The sequence below is a fragment of the Microplitis mediator genome, chromosome 8 (assembly GCF_029852145.1).
Source record: "Microplitis mediator isolate UGA2020A chromosome 8, iyMicMedi2.1, whole genome shotgun sequence".
In the NCBI taxonomy this organism is placed as follows: Eukaryota; Metazoa; Arthropoda; class Insecta; order Hymenoptera; family Braconidae; genus Microplitis; species Microplitis mediator.
The window spans coordinates 5866228-5880696 of record NC_079976.1 but is presented as its reverse complement, the minus strand read 5'-3'; positions in this window follow the sequence as shown (position 1 = coordinate 5880696).

The following is a 14469-nucleotide window of genomic DNA, read 5'->3' as shown; positions in this document are numbered from 1 at the left end:
ATTTTTATTATTATTAAATACAAACGTTATTTTTTACAGTTTATTAATTGGTTACTTTTTTTTTTATTTATTAATTCTTATGTAAACGCATAATATTTTTTTTTCTCCCAGAAAAAAATGATTTATATGTCAGGCGATCTACAGTAGATCAATGAAAATCAAAAAAGTGTCATACTCTCTAAATTTGAAACAGTGAAAACCACTGAATAGTCACTGTTTCAGATTTAGAGAGTAGTTACTAGAACTTCTTTTTTCAAGAGATCTACGGAAATTCGCGGAATGTCACGGAACCCGGGTCAAAAAAATAACTTGATTTTGACTTTTCTGACTTGTTTGACTTGCTTTTGACTTCATTAGCTTGATTTTGACTGCTATAATTCTTTTGACTTGAATACGACTTTCTTAACTTAGAAATTTAAGTCAACTAAGTCAATTCAAGATAACGTGACTTTAATTTGACTTGGTTGACGTAAATGGGTACTAAGTAAGACAACTTACTCCCTAAAAATGAATTAGTGAAATTCTCGTGAATCAGTGGATAGTCACTATTTCTACAGCTATAAGTATACCACTAATTCAACCGGTGGTATACTTGTAGCTGGTTCCCAGTGAATATTTATTAATTTGAAGTGAATTTTACTGATTCATTTTTAGAGAGTAGTCAAAAAAAGTCAAAACTAAATGAATTTTCGTATCTTAAAATTAAAAAACACATTTGGTTTTGACTTGCTTTTGACTAAGCTGTCTTACTTTACCCATTTACGCCAACCAAGTCAAATTAAGTTACGTTATCTTGAATTGACTTAGTTGACTTAAATTTCTAAGTCAAAAAAGTAATATTCAAGTCAAAAGAATTATAGCAGTCAAAATCAAGCTAATTAAATCAAAAGCAAGTCAAATAAGTCAGAAAAGTCAAAATTATTTTTTTGACCCGGGAAATCGTCGATCTACGATGAGCTTCGCAGCCTTCATACACGGAGGGAATTTTATATTAGCGCTAACAATACTTGTTTTGTAGATTCTACTATCTTAGATGGTAATTAAACTTGTGAAAAACAAGATAATAAATACAAGTATTTGAGTATTATAGTCAATACAATATAAGATGATAATTCCTAAAATCAAGTGATCGTACGATTTACAATCTAGATGGATACATTTACCATCAAAGGTTGTTACAGTTACCAATCTTATGGTAAAAACTACACAGTAAAGACAAACACTGAACTTTTTGATAATAATAATAATAATATACACACGGATGTCCACCCGAAAATAGTCAGAATAGCTTCTTAGGACCTTAAAACGTCGAAATCTGATGAAAACGCGATTTTTGAAAATCGGACTGAAACCAATAACTTTCCTTTTTTGAAAAATTTTCAATCTTCGTAGCGGGAAGTTGATAATCATTTTTTGGTCAAAATTTCAAAATACTCGTACTGTTTGGAATGATCAACTCACCTCATATTTTTTCCAAACTGAAGACAAACCTTTATAAAAAAAAATTTAGTAACAAATGGCGTCTTATGTTACCCCACTTTCCCCTAAAGTATTTTCCTGACTTACTCCATTTTTATACTAGAGTCTAATCCCTTTTTTTTTTTATTCTAATTATCTATGTCACGTTAATTCAATGAAAACCGACATCAATTGAAATTAGCGGCCATCTTTCATTTTTTCTTTTCCTCTTCCGACTACTGGCAGCAGCATCAGCGCGATAGTATTAAGAATCAGGCGACACCTAGTAAAAAAGGCGGTCTATTTAAAAAAAAATTGAAAACAACAATTACTATGTCTCATATACAGATTTAAATATCAAAATTAATTATTTATCTAATACTATAATAAATATATTAGTATTTTAATTAATGTAGAGCTTTGTTAATTTATTTTATTTACATGAAAATAAAAAAAAATCTACTAGCTAACATTTAAAAGATAAGATCGAGATAAAAGTGTAAAATATCTCGTAAGTTTCATCCCTAAAGGTTTTTTGTCCCACTATCGCCATATATATATGAGATGGTATAGTACAGTAGGGTATTGAGAGTATCATGTGGGTAATACTTTAACGCTGGTTTAGTATATGGGGGAGGAACAAACGCGTAACGAGAATGCGAATAAGTTGGAAAGGTATATGGGATACAAAAAAACCACAATATTTATACAGTGCAATGTAAGTATGGGTTAGCTAAAGAGTTAGTGAGAGTAAGCTTTTACAATCTTACATAAGTATATTTATTTTTCCTGTTTTTTGCTGACCGTGTGCTCTGACATCGATATTGCTCGCGAGTTACGCTCTTTGAAGCTAAATTTGTATTCCTTTGCGGCTAAAGCCCTAGCACATTGTAGAACCTTATAAATTTAAGTAGCCGAGAAACGGAACTAAAAAATTTGTGGTAACGTTTCTTCAGCAAGTGAATTTATTGCTAAGTGAGGGCATAAGTTCAACTAAGATTTAATATATTTTTTTTAGATAAAGGGAAGATAAGAGGGAAGTAAAATAAGTATTTTAAAGGAAAAATCCTGTAACTTAACCCTCAAATGATGCGTCGGTTAAATGACGCATGTGTCATACGGTGACATTTTGACCCCAGGGTGGAAAAATGGCCAATACAAGAATTTCAAAATTTATCTCTGAATAAATTTTAGAGAAATATTTCTTCTCATGATGACTTCTCTGGATTTTCATTAAAAAAAAAAAAACCATAAAAGTTTTCTTGCAACTCAAATACGCGCCATTTTTTGAATTTTCAATATTTAACCAAAATCAAGATTCTGAGTTATGGATAGACGACTACAGGGTAGTTTTGGTCCCGTAAATAAGTTTTCTAAAAAAGATCTTTTTTTTGAAAGATGAATAGTGAATCTTCGGAGGAAATAAGTTTGAGGTCGTAATTGAGGGAAGAAAACGCGGCGCCCAATTTATAGCGGGAAAATTTGAAAAAATTGATTAAAATTTTTGAGGTTAAAATGGCTGCGATGTCACTTGGAGGTTAAGAAAAAAAAAACTAATTCCGAATTCACCAGATTCTCCGAATTTTTGGTGAATTATTTTAAGACTGTTATTCACATTAAAAAGTTAATAACCCGCGTTGAATTTGATTACAAATGTTTTTATAAAAGAACATCGTAATTAAAAAAAATATTTATTGTTATTTTTATATTACTGTCTTTATTTCCTGTTATACAAGTTAAATGAATATAATGACGGTTATAAACAATGATAAATATTTTTTTAATGTTTTTATGGTTACATAAAAAATAAATTTATTGTCGACTGAACAAGGTGAAGAAAAAAAATAAAAGAGCATAAGGATAAAAAGTAAAAAAAATGACGAATTTTTTATTTCGACATTAAATGAATTTATGTCGTGATTTTATTATAAAAAATTTTTCTGTTCACCAAAAAACATACTCGAGGTGGTTTATTGTTTATTGCTGTCACTTTCTTATGTCTTTAGAATTTTTATACGCCTACAATTTAACGTTGGTACGCCTGCTACTTTGTAAGGGGATACCTACTAACGGTGACTCGACCTACTACCAGACCGGAAGTATGAGGGCGCTTGTTTTAATTTCTCTCTTTTAAATTTTCTTTTCAGATTTTTCTTATTTGTACTATTAATATTATAATTTTTTTTTTGTGTAAAGTATTAATTAATTTTTAATGAAATTTGACCTCGAGATTCATAAATTTTATCTTGACGGTTCGTTTTTTGGTCAGATTTTTTTTTCTGATAATTAAGAAGTTTTTTTTTTTTTTGATTGAGATTAGATAATCCGACAGGTTGAAGTAAAAAAAAAAAAGAAAATTTTTTCCGTACAAGAAATGCGGGCCAAGCACCAGCAGTATCTGCAGGTGAAAAACAGTAATTTACTTATTTATTTTATGAGCAAGGTGTATATTTTAAATATATATTAATAACACTGTAACGACATTTTGTATTGAAGAAAAAAATTTTAATTACTCGATTATTTCATTGACGGAAATGAAAAAAGAAAAAGTGTGAGTTTCTGTATTAGATTTGCATTTTCTCACTTTAATGTCTTTTGAAGCAAAGAGAGAAGGTTTTAAGACCAAGCCTCTGTCTCACACAGTATAAACTCGTACATGAAAATTAGCATACGGTTTGAAATCGAACGAGGTACCTCGCGATGTCTCCATCGCTCGTGAAATGGATACCTCGTTGTAGTTGTATCGCTCGTTCTCTTTTCTTCACGATTGGTTTATGCACGATCCAGACGACTTACGACCATCAGACTGTGTGCCTCAATCGCGCAAAGTACTTACACTATACTCTGTGTAGGTGTTTACGTGAGAACATTAAAGTACATTCAATTTTTTACTTAACATTTTTTTTTATCAGAAAATTATTATTTTATTCAATGTCAATATACTCGCAACGATAATTTATATAATTAAATTTTTACATTTATCAATTTTGGAATAAAAATATTTATAATTATTCAAGTATCTATTTACATGATGATTAATCAATTACCTCTGATTAATTCAAATTATAGACTTAGCCAGAAAAATACTGTTGTATGATCCTGTTTGGTCTTATGAGCATATTTCATCATATCTAATCATATCATGTATGACCATGTCTAATATTTATTTAGCAGAACTATTACCTGATATTTATCCTGTATGATCATGCCTGATACTGATCATGCATGACAATGCATAGCACTGATCATGCATGACAAAGCCTAACACTGATCATACATGTCACTGATCATGCATGACAATGCCTGATACTAATCATGTATAACAATGTCTGACACTGATCATGTCTGCTACTGATCATGCATGACAATGCTTGATACTGATTGTGTATAACCATGTCTAATATTTATCCTGTATGATCATGCCTGATTCTGATCATAATTCCAGTGCTTGATACTGATCATGCATGACAATGCATGGCACTGATCATGTATGACAATGCCTGACACTGATCATGTCTGCTACTTCCCTAGAGGAAATTTTCCGGACTTTTCTCTGAGAAACTCTGAAAAAGTCTTTAGAACTTTGAAAAAGTCTTTAGAACTGTAGGACTGAGTTTTTCAGAGAAAATTCCGAAAAATTTCCACCAGGGTCATCATGCATGATAATGTTTGATACTGACTGTTTACCTCTATGTCTAATATTTATCCTGTATGATCATGTTTGATACTGATCATGCGTGACCATGCCTGATATTCATTCTGTATGATAATGCCTGATACTGATCGTATGTGACCATGCCTGATTATTATCATGTACGACCACATATAATTAATTAACTTTATAACAATGTGAGTGTGTTAATAGTACCACTACATTCTATCAAGATATTAATTTTTAAAGCAATATCTTCTTGTGAGAAAAATATACACCATTACGCCACCTAGCGATAGATTTAAATACCAACTCATTTCAGTAGAAAATTTCTATTGCTCACACAAACAAATAATGTCAATCATAAAATTATTATAAAATCCAGTAATGATGAACTGGCACGAAATACTACCGTCCCTCGATTATAAAATATAAAAATAAATATATAAAAAATAACACTAATAAATAACAATAATTTATTATTAAATCCAAAAGATTAATAATAATAATAATTAAAAATTAAGTGTAATTTATTTAATGTATATTTTATTATTTTTATCAATTGTATTTGTTGTATATATGCATTTATAAAACCTATAACGAATGGACATGAGTGACATAATAAGTCACCATGCTCGACAGGACCATATAGCGCTAATGATTATGAATGGTCTGTATAAAAAAAAAAATAAAATAAAATAAAAAATGAAAAAAAAAAAAAAAGGTTAAGGAGTTAAGGTCTTGGGTTCTTTGTGGGCCTTCGCCAAAACTTGATACCGTTGATCGACCGGATTATATGGTGTGGGTTATATGTTATGTGCCTATATATATATATATATTGAATGCTGTATATAGTAGGAGTATGTCGTGTAATACACAACAAAAAAATTGAATACACTAACGAAACGACACTACTCATTTCAACTCATTTTAAATTTATGTATCTGCATATTGATAAAAAAAAAAAAGTTTTATGGATAATCGAATATTTCTAATTACGAATAAATAAATTATAAATTTATTATTTTCAAAATAAATAAGTAATTTTAAATAAATCTGTGCAATTAAATAAAAAAAATTATTTTATATAAAGAATCTATCGATCTTATTAATTACATACTTTTTGTTCATATATTTAATTGATTTAAATATATTGCTGTTATTTTTCTTAGTTATAATCATGCGTATTTTTATTATTAAAAATAATTAAAGATAAATTAAAAAATTTTAATTGTGTCTCAAATAAAATTTTGTTTCTACTGAGGTCTGAAAAAATTTTGAGGAAAATTTATTTTAAAAAAATATAAAAAGCGATTTTAGCAAATTTTCTTATCGAAATAATTAAAGATTAATTAAAAAAGTGAAAGTAATAATTTTTTAATTTAAAATATATATGTATATATGTATGTTAGTAAAAACCCCAGGTGTGACATTTCTTCCACACATTAATTTATCAAAGAGTTTTTTTTGGTTTAATTGGTAACATTAATTCATTTCCGGCTTGAAAAGTGACGGAAGTTAGTTGTCAGGATGAAGTTATAAGCGTGTGCTTGCCACGTGACCACAATAAATATTCATATATTAACTCAATAAATATGTGTATCACTTATTTCTTATAAAGAAATAAATAAATTTGTTCATTTTTGAAATTAATTAACTACAAAAATAATTTATCAAATAATTTTTTTTCAAAATTAAAGTTCATAGCAGTTGACAAAAAAAAATACGTTAAATATATAAAAATCCGTTGATTGCACATGTTATAAATAAGCTAGACTATAATAATTACAGTGAGTTTTATTTTATCTTTGAAATCGTGCGGGTAGCAGTGCGTAGCATTAAATAGCTAAAGAATAATACAAACACCTGCCAAGCGCGTGCCAGTACGCAACCAGTCACATTACTATGTATACACAATAACACGATAATCATAATGGTTTTATTATTTTAGAGACACTTCTATTTTTATTTGTTAACTTGTTACCTGAGTTAGAAGATTTTATCTTTTTTTAGTTGACCTTTTTCCCCCGGAATTTGAAATTTGAGACAAATTTAAACTTTTTTTAAATTTTTATACCAAGTGCTAGCATGAAAGTTATGGAAAATCGAAAACTTCGATCACCAGTGTAAAAATAATTAAGATCTACTGCTGTAGATCTTCACAGATCTAGAATTTGGAATAGGTAGATCTCTGATTATTTTGGCGGCTCGTGATTTATTTCAGATCTATGGTGATCTCAGAAGATTTCTACTGATCTTCCAAGATTTTACCATAATATCAGTGGAGATCTATTGAGATTTATGCAGATCGATAATTTATACACATAAGTTTTTCTTATTAGGGTTACAAAAGTCGCCGAAGATCTCTGACGACTTTCGTTAATTTCCAAACATTCCCGGGTCGAAATATCTAGCCTCATCGAACCCAAGTAAGCCTCAATCCAGCCTCACTGAATAACAAAATCATTTTAAGCCTCAAATGATTCTCAAAGATCCTCAAGAAGCCTCGATCAGCCTCAAATGAACCTACTACTCGACTATGTAATTCGATTAGTATTATTTGAGGCTCCTAGATCACCATTTGAGGCCCATTGAGGCTCTTTTAGCATTATTTGAGGCTTATTTTTCCAGATACCTGTCAAAAACTTGCCAAAAACACTAATTTCACATAACAAAACATTTCAATTAATATTAATATAATTTATTTAAAGCCGTAAGATGGACGGTGGCGTTTGAAGGTTCACCTAAAGCTTACAAGTCCGATGATATTCATGCTTGTAAACTTTGATTACTCGAACGTCTATAGAAAGTGTCTGGGAAATGTCTTGGAAGTTTCTTTTGGACACATTTCGACCAGATAGATTGCTTTTTGAACATTACTTGAGGGTCAAAATGCTTTCCTTACTCAGTGAGGCTGGATTGAGGCTTATTTGGGTTCGATGAGGCTAAATATTTCGACCCGGGTTTTCATAGAGCTCGAGGAAACAAATCCCTGGCAACTGTCAAATCTACTTTGATCTCCGTAGATCCGCAAAAAGTAACTTACATCTAATTTTTATCAAAATTAAATTTTTGTAGATCCTCTGTAGATTTACGTAAATCTCAAATTCAGAATAGATCTTAGAAGATCTTTGGTAATTTCCGAGAGAAGTAACGTAGATTTAATTTTTGGAAAAACCAAATCTCTGTAAATCTACTATTGATCAAAATCGATCTTAATTATTTATTCCCACGTATCCACCTTGCCGTCTTCTTTGTAATAAAATGTCTTCAAAGATATGGAAATGAATATTAATATATATTTTTTTTAATTATATAAAAATATAGTTTATAGTGTTCCTTGACAGCCGATAAAAGTACTTATTAAATAATTATTTATAAGGATTATGTAAATGATATGGATGTGGATGTGAATATTTGCATTTACATGCGAGCAGATGATAAATGTATATTATTTAAAAATTGTCAATCGAATATATCGAAAATTATAAAATCAAAAAGTCCAGTACGTATGGGTGGTCCTCGTGATAAATGTGTTGCGTGTGCAAGTGGATGTCCTTTGACTTGTAATATTCTATCAAGTCCTACTGTACTTCGTCCTTGTATGCAAGTATATAATCTCAATTAAAATAATTTTTTTTCATTTTATATAATTTTATTTAATAGCAATTATTATTGATTTATTTTTTAAGCCTTTTAAATATTTTTTTGTCAGTTAAATTTCTCAAGCTCCGTACACGAAAATTTTAACTTTCTACTGTCATCAGTTGAGTTGTTTTTTTTTATTTATTAAGTATGAAAATTTATTAATGTATGCATACAGCAGTACAAACATCTGGGCCATTTTGATATTGATAGGTCTTGAGACAATCTGGCACAAGCAACACAAATGTCATGTTTACCACCTGTACGAGAGATTTCACAATTTCCTGATATTTTTGTTGATTTTCCAGTGATTACTTGAGCAAAACAAAAAGAAATCTGAAAAAATCATTGACCGTGTAGACCAACCACAAAATTTCTCGCTGTTTTTGAACTCAGAAAGCTCGAAAGCGTTATTATTCTTTTTTAAAATGAATCAGTGAAATTTCACTGATTGATTTCAAGAGAGTTGGTAAACTTTTAAACTTTTCGAGCTCAAAAAATGGCTGGATCAAAAAAATATACTTTTCGCTGAAAAAAAGTAATTTTTGTTCGACAATATCTTTGGAACAAACATTTTTTCATCTATCAAAATTATATATACATACTAGGGTGGTCGTTACAAATTAAATTTTCTCGGACGCCCTATAAAAAGCTTCTTTTTAATGAAAAAATACGTGGGGAAATTGGTTTTTTTTCTTTTTAAGTAAAAAGAACACGTGCCTTAGGACGATCAAAGTTCATTTTTCGATACAATCGCGGTTTTTTTTTTAAATGTCTCATGAGATATGCAGATTAAAGGAAAAAATCATAGGAACAATTTTGTAGGAAATTAAATTCTTGACAAAAAAGGTCGCATTCATATTTTTATAAAATGTGTATTTACGAAGAAATTTTAAGAAAACTTTTTTAGATCTTATCAATTGAGTATTTAAAGGATTACGAATGTTAAAAATAATGTTTTTTCTTAAATATAGACAACTTCGTAACTCGTAACATATCAATCATTAATGCTTGTTATAGTTGCTATATACTTAGAAAAATGTTATTTTCAACATTTGTAATCCTTAAAACGCTCAATTCATAAGATCTAAAAAACATTTTTTTAAAATATCTTCATAAATACACATTTTATAAAAAAACTGAAAATGACCTTTTTTGTCAAGAATTTAATTTTCTGCAAAATTGTTCCTATGAGTTTTTCCTTTAATCTGCATATTTCATGAGATATTTAAAAAAAAACGCGATTGTGTCGAAAAATGAACTTTGATCGTCCTGAGGCACATGCTCTTTTTACTTAAAAAGAAAAAACCAAATTCCCCACGTGTTTATTCACTAAAAAGAAGCTTTTTATGGGGCGCTTGAGAAAATTTAATTTTTAACGACCACCCTAATACATACTTCTTCTAAGTAATGCTTCTAATACATTTAGATCACAGTTCAGATCTAAGTAAAATTTTCTTTTGCAAGTTAATAATTTTTTTAATAGGCATCGTTTATTTGGGAACACGTAGGCCTGACCGAATTGGGGGAGTGTAGGGAATGCCCGATCAGGGGCCAAGTACGTTTCTGCGTTACATCCCAAAGTGACCCAATTGGGTCTCAAGTGGATGCACTCAAAAATTTCTAGTCGGGACCGATTTGCATGTCACGGCAATCAAAGGATTTTTTGAGACTTAGTTTACGAGTTATGCAGCGAGAAAAAAAATTTGGACTTTTATTTTCCGAATAACTTGAAAATTATTCTACCAACACACACACACACGCACGTCCATCTGAAAATAGTCAGAGCAGCTTCCTAGGAACTCAAAACGTCGAGATCTGATGAAAACTCAATTTTCGGAAATCGGATTAAAACCAATACTTTCTGTTTTTTTTTTTTTTAACATTTATGGCGGGAAGTTGAAAAAAAATTTTAAATCTTGATTGACATTTCAAGGAAATTTCTTGAAGTTATTTACCATAAGTATACATTTCTTATATAATTATTAGTTTATCAGTTGAACATCTGTGATAAGCATCCGAGGTGAGGGTAAAGATAAATTTTGTTTTGATATATTTGGAGGCCTTATTAAAACAGAATAAATGTAATTTTTAATTATCTGACTGATAAGCCTCTGGAAATATAATTAACATCGCAACGAACTACGTCTTACATCTTGATACCAGAGTCTTAAATAAATTAACAGTGAATGCCCTTCGCGGACCGCGAAATAGTCAAACTAATGTCGAATCGAGAGAATTTTTTTAAAATAAAGCGAATACGGTAGTAGATAAAATTACAGAACAGTTCGTAATGAAAAAAAAAAATCGTGAATGTGATGCATCATATGATGAATAAATTATTAAAACCTGTATTTAGATAAGAAATTATTTTTTATGTTAAAATGAGTTTGAGTTTAATTTTTATCAAGATTGTGACACGAGATCTACTCCATCGCAACATTAATCAAAGCAATAATGAGGTAAATATTATTTTCTTTTTTTTTCATGTACATGAACTCATATTCCGCCTTTAAATATATATATTTGCCACATATACACTGTAAAAAATCCGGAGTGAATTCGCAGTGAAATTAAATCCGAATTCACTCCGCATTCACTCCGCAACTCGGAGTTCCGGAGTTTTGAAAAAAATCACTCCGCATGCGGAGTGAATTAGGAGTTTTTTTTTAGCGGAGTGATCTCGGAGTGACGCGGATTTTATTTCACTCCCAATTCACTCCGGTCCGGGGTTTTAATATTTAAATAAATTTATATTAATTTATATGAAACTGCTAAACAATGTGTGTGTGTGCGAGTGCGTGTTTGCGTGCATGTGTGTGTGCAGGTGTTTGTGTGCGTGTGTGCAAATGTGTGCATGTGAGAAAATTTGTGCGTGTGTGCAAATTTGTGCATGTGTGCAAATGTGTGCGTGCGTGTGTGTGCGAGTGCGCGTGTGTGCCCAAATATGTATGTGTGTATGTGTGTGCATATCAGCTGGTCAATAATGTAATACGCGAATTTTTACTTCGATTTTATTGAGTGGAGTTATATTTTATTAATAATATTTTCAAAACTCCGCTCCGGAGTGAATTTCACTTCGGAGGGATTAAATTGATAAAAAATTATCTACTCCGCAAAAACTCCTCTGCGGAGAAAATTTCACTCCGAGGGGAGTGAATAATTAAATATTCATTCACTCCGCATTCACTCCGCATTCACTCCGGATTCACTCCGCATTCACTCCGGATTTAATCCGCATTCACTCCGCAAATTTTTTACAGTGTATATAACATATTTACGTGCAAAAAAAACGTGTATCAGATGTTGGATAAATTTGTTCCATACATTAATTTATATGAGCTCATATTCCCCCTAAAAATATAATAAATATATCACATATGTAACAAATTTACACGGAAAAAAAGTGTCATATATGTTGAATAGATTTTTCCCATACATTTTTTTTTTACAGATTCGCCGAATTGACGAACAATTTTCTTTTAATGTAAAAATTATTTTTCCAGATCAATCTTGTGAAAAATGGAACCCTTTAAAATAACTTTTTGGATGGCATTAATTTTTGCTTTATGTGTTTCGTGTATAGTAACCTCATCTGCAAGTATATTCAACCTTCCATATCCAGCATGTCCCGAGGGCCAAATTAGAAATCTACAAGGATTTTGTACTCCTGTTTTTACTGTACACTTCGATGATTTATTTGAAAATATGGATTACATGGGAGGTTATGATTATGAGTACGAGGAATAGTTTAATTGTTGTTGTATATTTATTATTATTTATTAACAGTGCTAAAATTTATGTATTACTCCAAACAGTTATCGTATGTCATACAATGTACAAGTTCATGAAATAAATTTTTTAAATGGATTTAGTTATAGTATACACTATTCACAAAAATTAAGGGATATTAGAAAAATTACTAGTTCTTAGGTGCACTGCAAAAAATCGGGAGTGAATTCGGAGTGATTATGATTTTATTTAAATCCGCATATTCACTCCGTTTCGGAGTTTTAACATTACACGGAAAAAAATGAACTAAATAAATTGAGAACGACAAGTGATATAATATAATGATAAAGTGATCAGTAAAAACTATTATTCTAAATAGCAATTTTTTTGTTCATGATTAAAACGTGAATAATTACAGGATAAGTATTAAAATTTATTGTCTATGCAAGAAAAATTACTATTCCAACTTAAAAAATTGTAACTGATACTTAGAAAGTTGACGACATGTATTATAAAATTCATTATTTGAAATGTTAAAATTCCCCATATCACCCGGGCTCCGGATTATAATTTCAAACACTAATTTTTGAAGTTTATTTTTTTCCGTGTAAAGTAAATTCCTTTTTGGTGTACATTTCACTCCAAGGGGATAAAATTAATAGACAGTCATCCGCTCTCCATTCACTGAAAAAAAAAAAATACTGTTTTCAAGTATCTGCGTGTTTGAATCCTCCCGAGAAAATTATTTGTTTAATCTTAGTAATAATATACTCTAACCAAGAATATTTTCTTAAAATAAGTATAAAAATTCTTAAATCAAGAAAACATTACTTGGTTGGAGTATATTTTTACTACGATTAAACAAATATTTACTCGGGAGGATTCAAACACGCAGATACTTGGAACCAGTATTTTTTTTTTCAGTGTTCACTCCGGATTTAGTCTGCGTTCACTTCGCAAATTTTTTACAGTGCAATCTTCAACGAACTGTAACCCAGAGGACAATAACACAAATTGTAGCTTTTTTCGAAACGAAAATATTGACCGAAAAAAGACGAATTCGCATATTTAAGGACATTTTGACATAATGTTTGAACGAAGGATATCGTCAGTAATTTTTCAACCTCAAAGTGGCTCGAAGGAACCCTAAAAATTTCATAGCGCTACGATTGGACTGAAATTAGCTTATTTCGACTAACGGTAGAGACACTGAAACTTGAAGTTTCGATGCTGGTATCATGAAAAATATTTAGTGTCTAACATTATCAAATTTCTTGTTATCTATCAAGTTCCAGAAAACATTCAGACATTTAGTTATCAAGTTATCATTATCCTTTTGGTCTGCGTGCGTTTTTGAACTTACGTTCATTTTTCATTTTTTCATCATCTATGACTCTCAAATACGTCACTAGTCGTCATACGTCATTCAATAGCACTTGTTCCGTGCAGTTGATCACGTCTCATTCTTCCTGTCAATTACTACGTGCTATCCCTTCTACTCACTCACCTCCCACTCACACTTTCCTACTGTCAACCTGGGGTCTTATGCCCTTACACCCACTAATTGATAAATTAGTTTCAAGTCGAACTTTGTAACTGTTTAAGTGATTGATACCTTTACTCAAATAAACTTACAATTGAGTACATTTTCAAACTAATTTCATTTCAGCACACGTTTGATTATATTTTGATTAAAAAAATCGAATCGCAACATTAATCAGAGCAAAAATAAGGTAGAGATTATTTTCATATTTTTTTTTTTTCATTTATATGAACTCATATATATAATATATTTACGCACAAAAAAATATGTCATTTATTTTTTTTAATAAATTCGACAAATTCATGGACAATTTTCTTTAACTATAGAAATTTTATTTTCCAGATAAATCTAAAAAAAAATGGAATTTTTTAAAATAAATTTTTGGATGGCATCTATTTTTGCTGTATGTCTTTTGCGTACAGCCACCTCACATCCAATG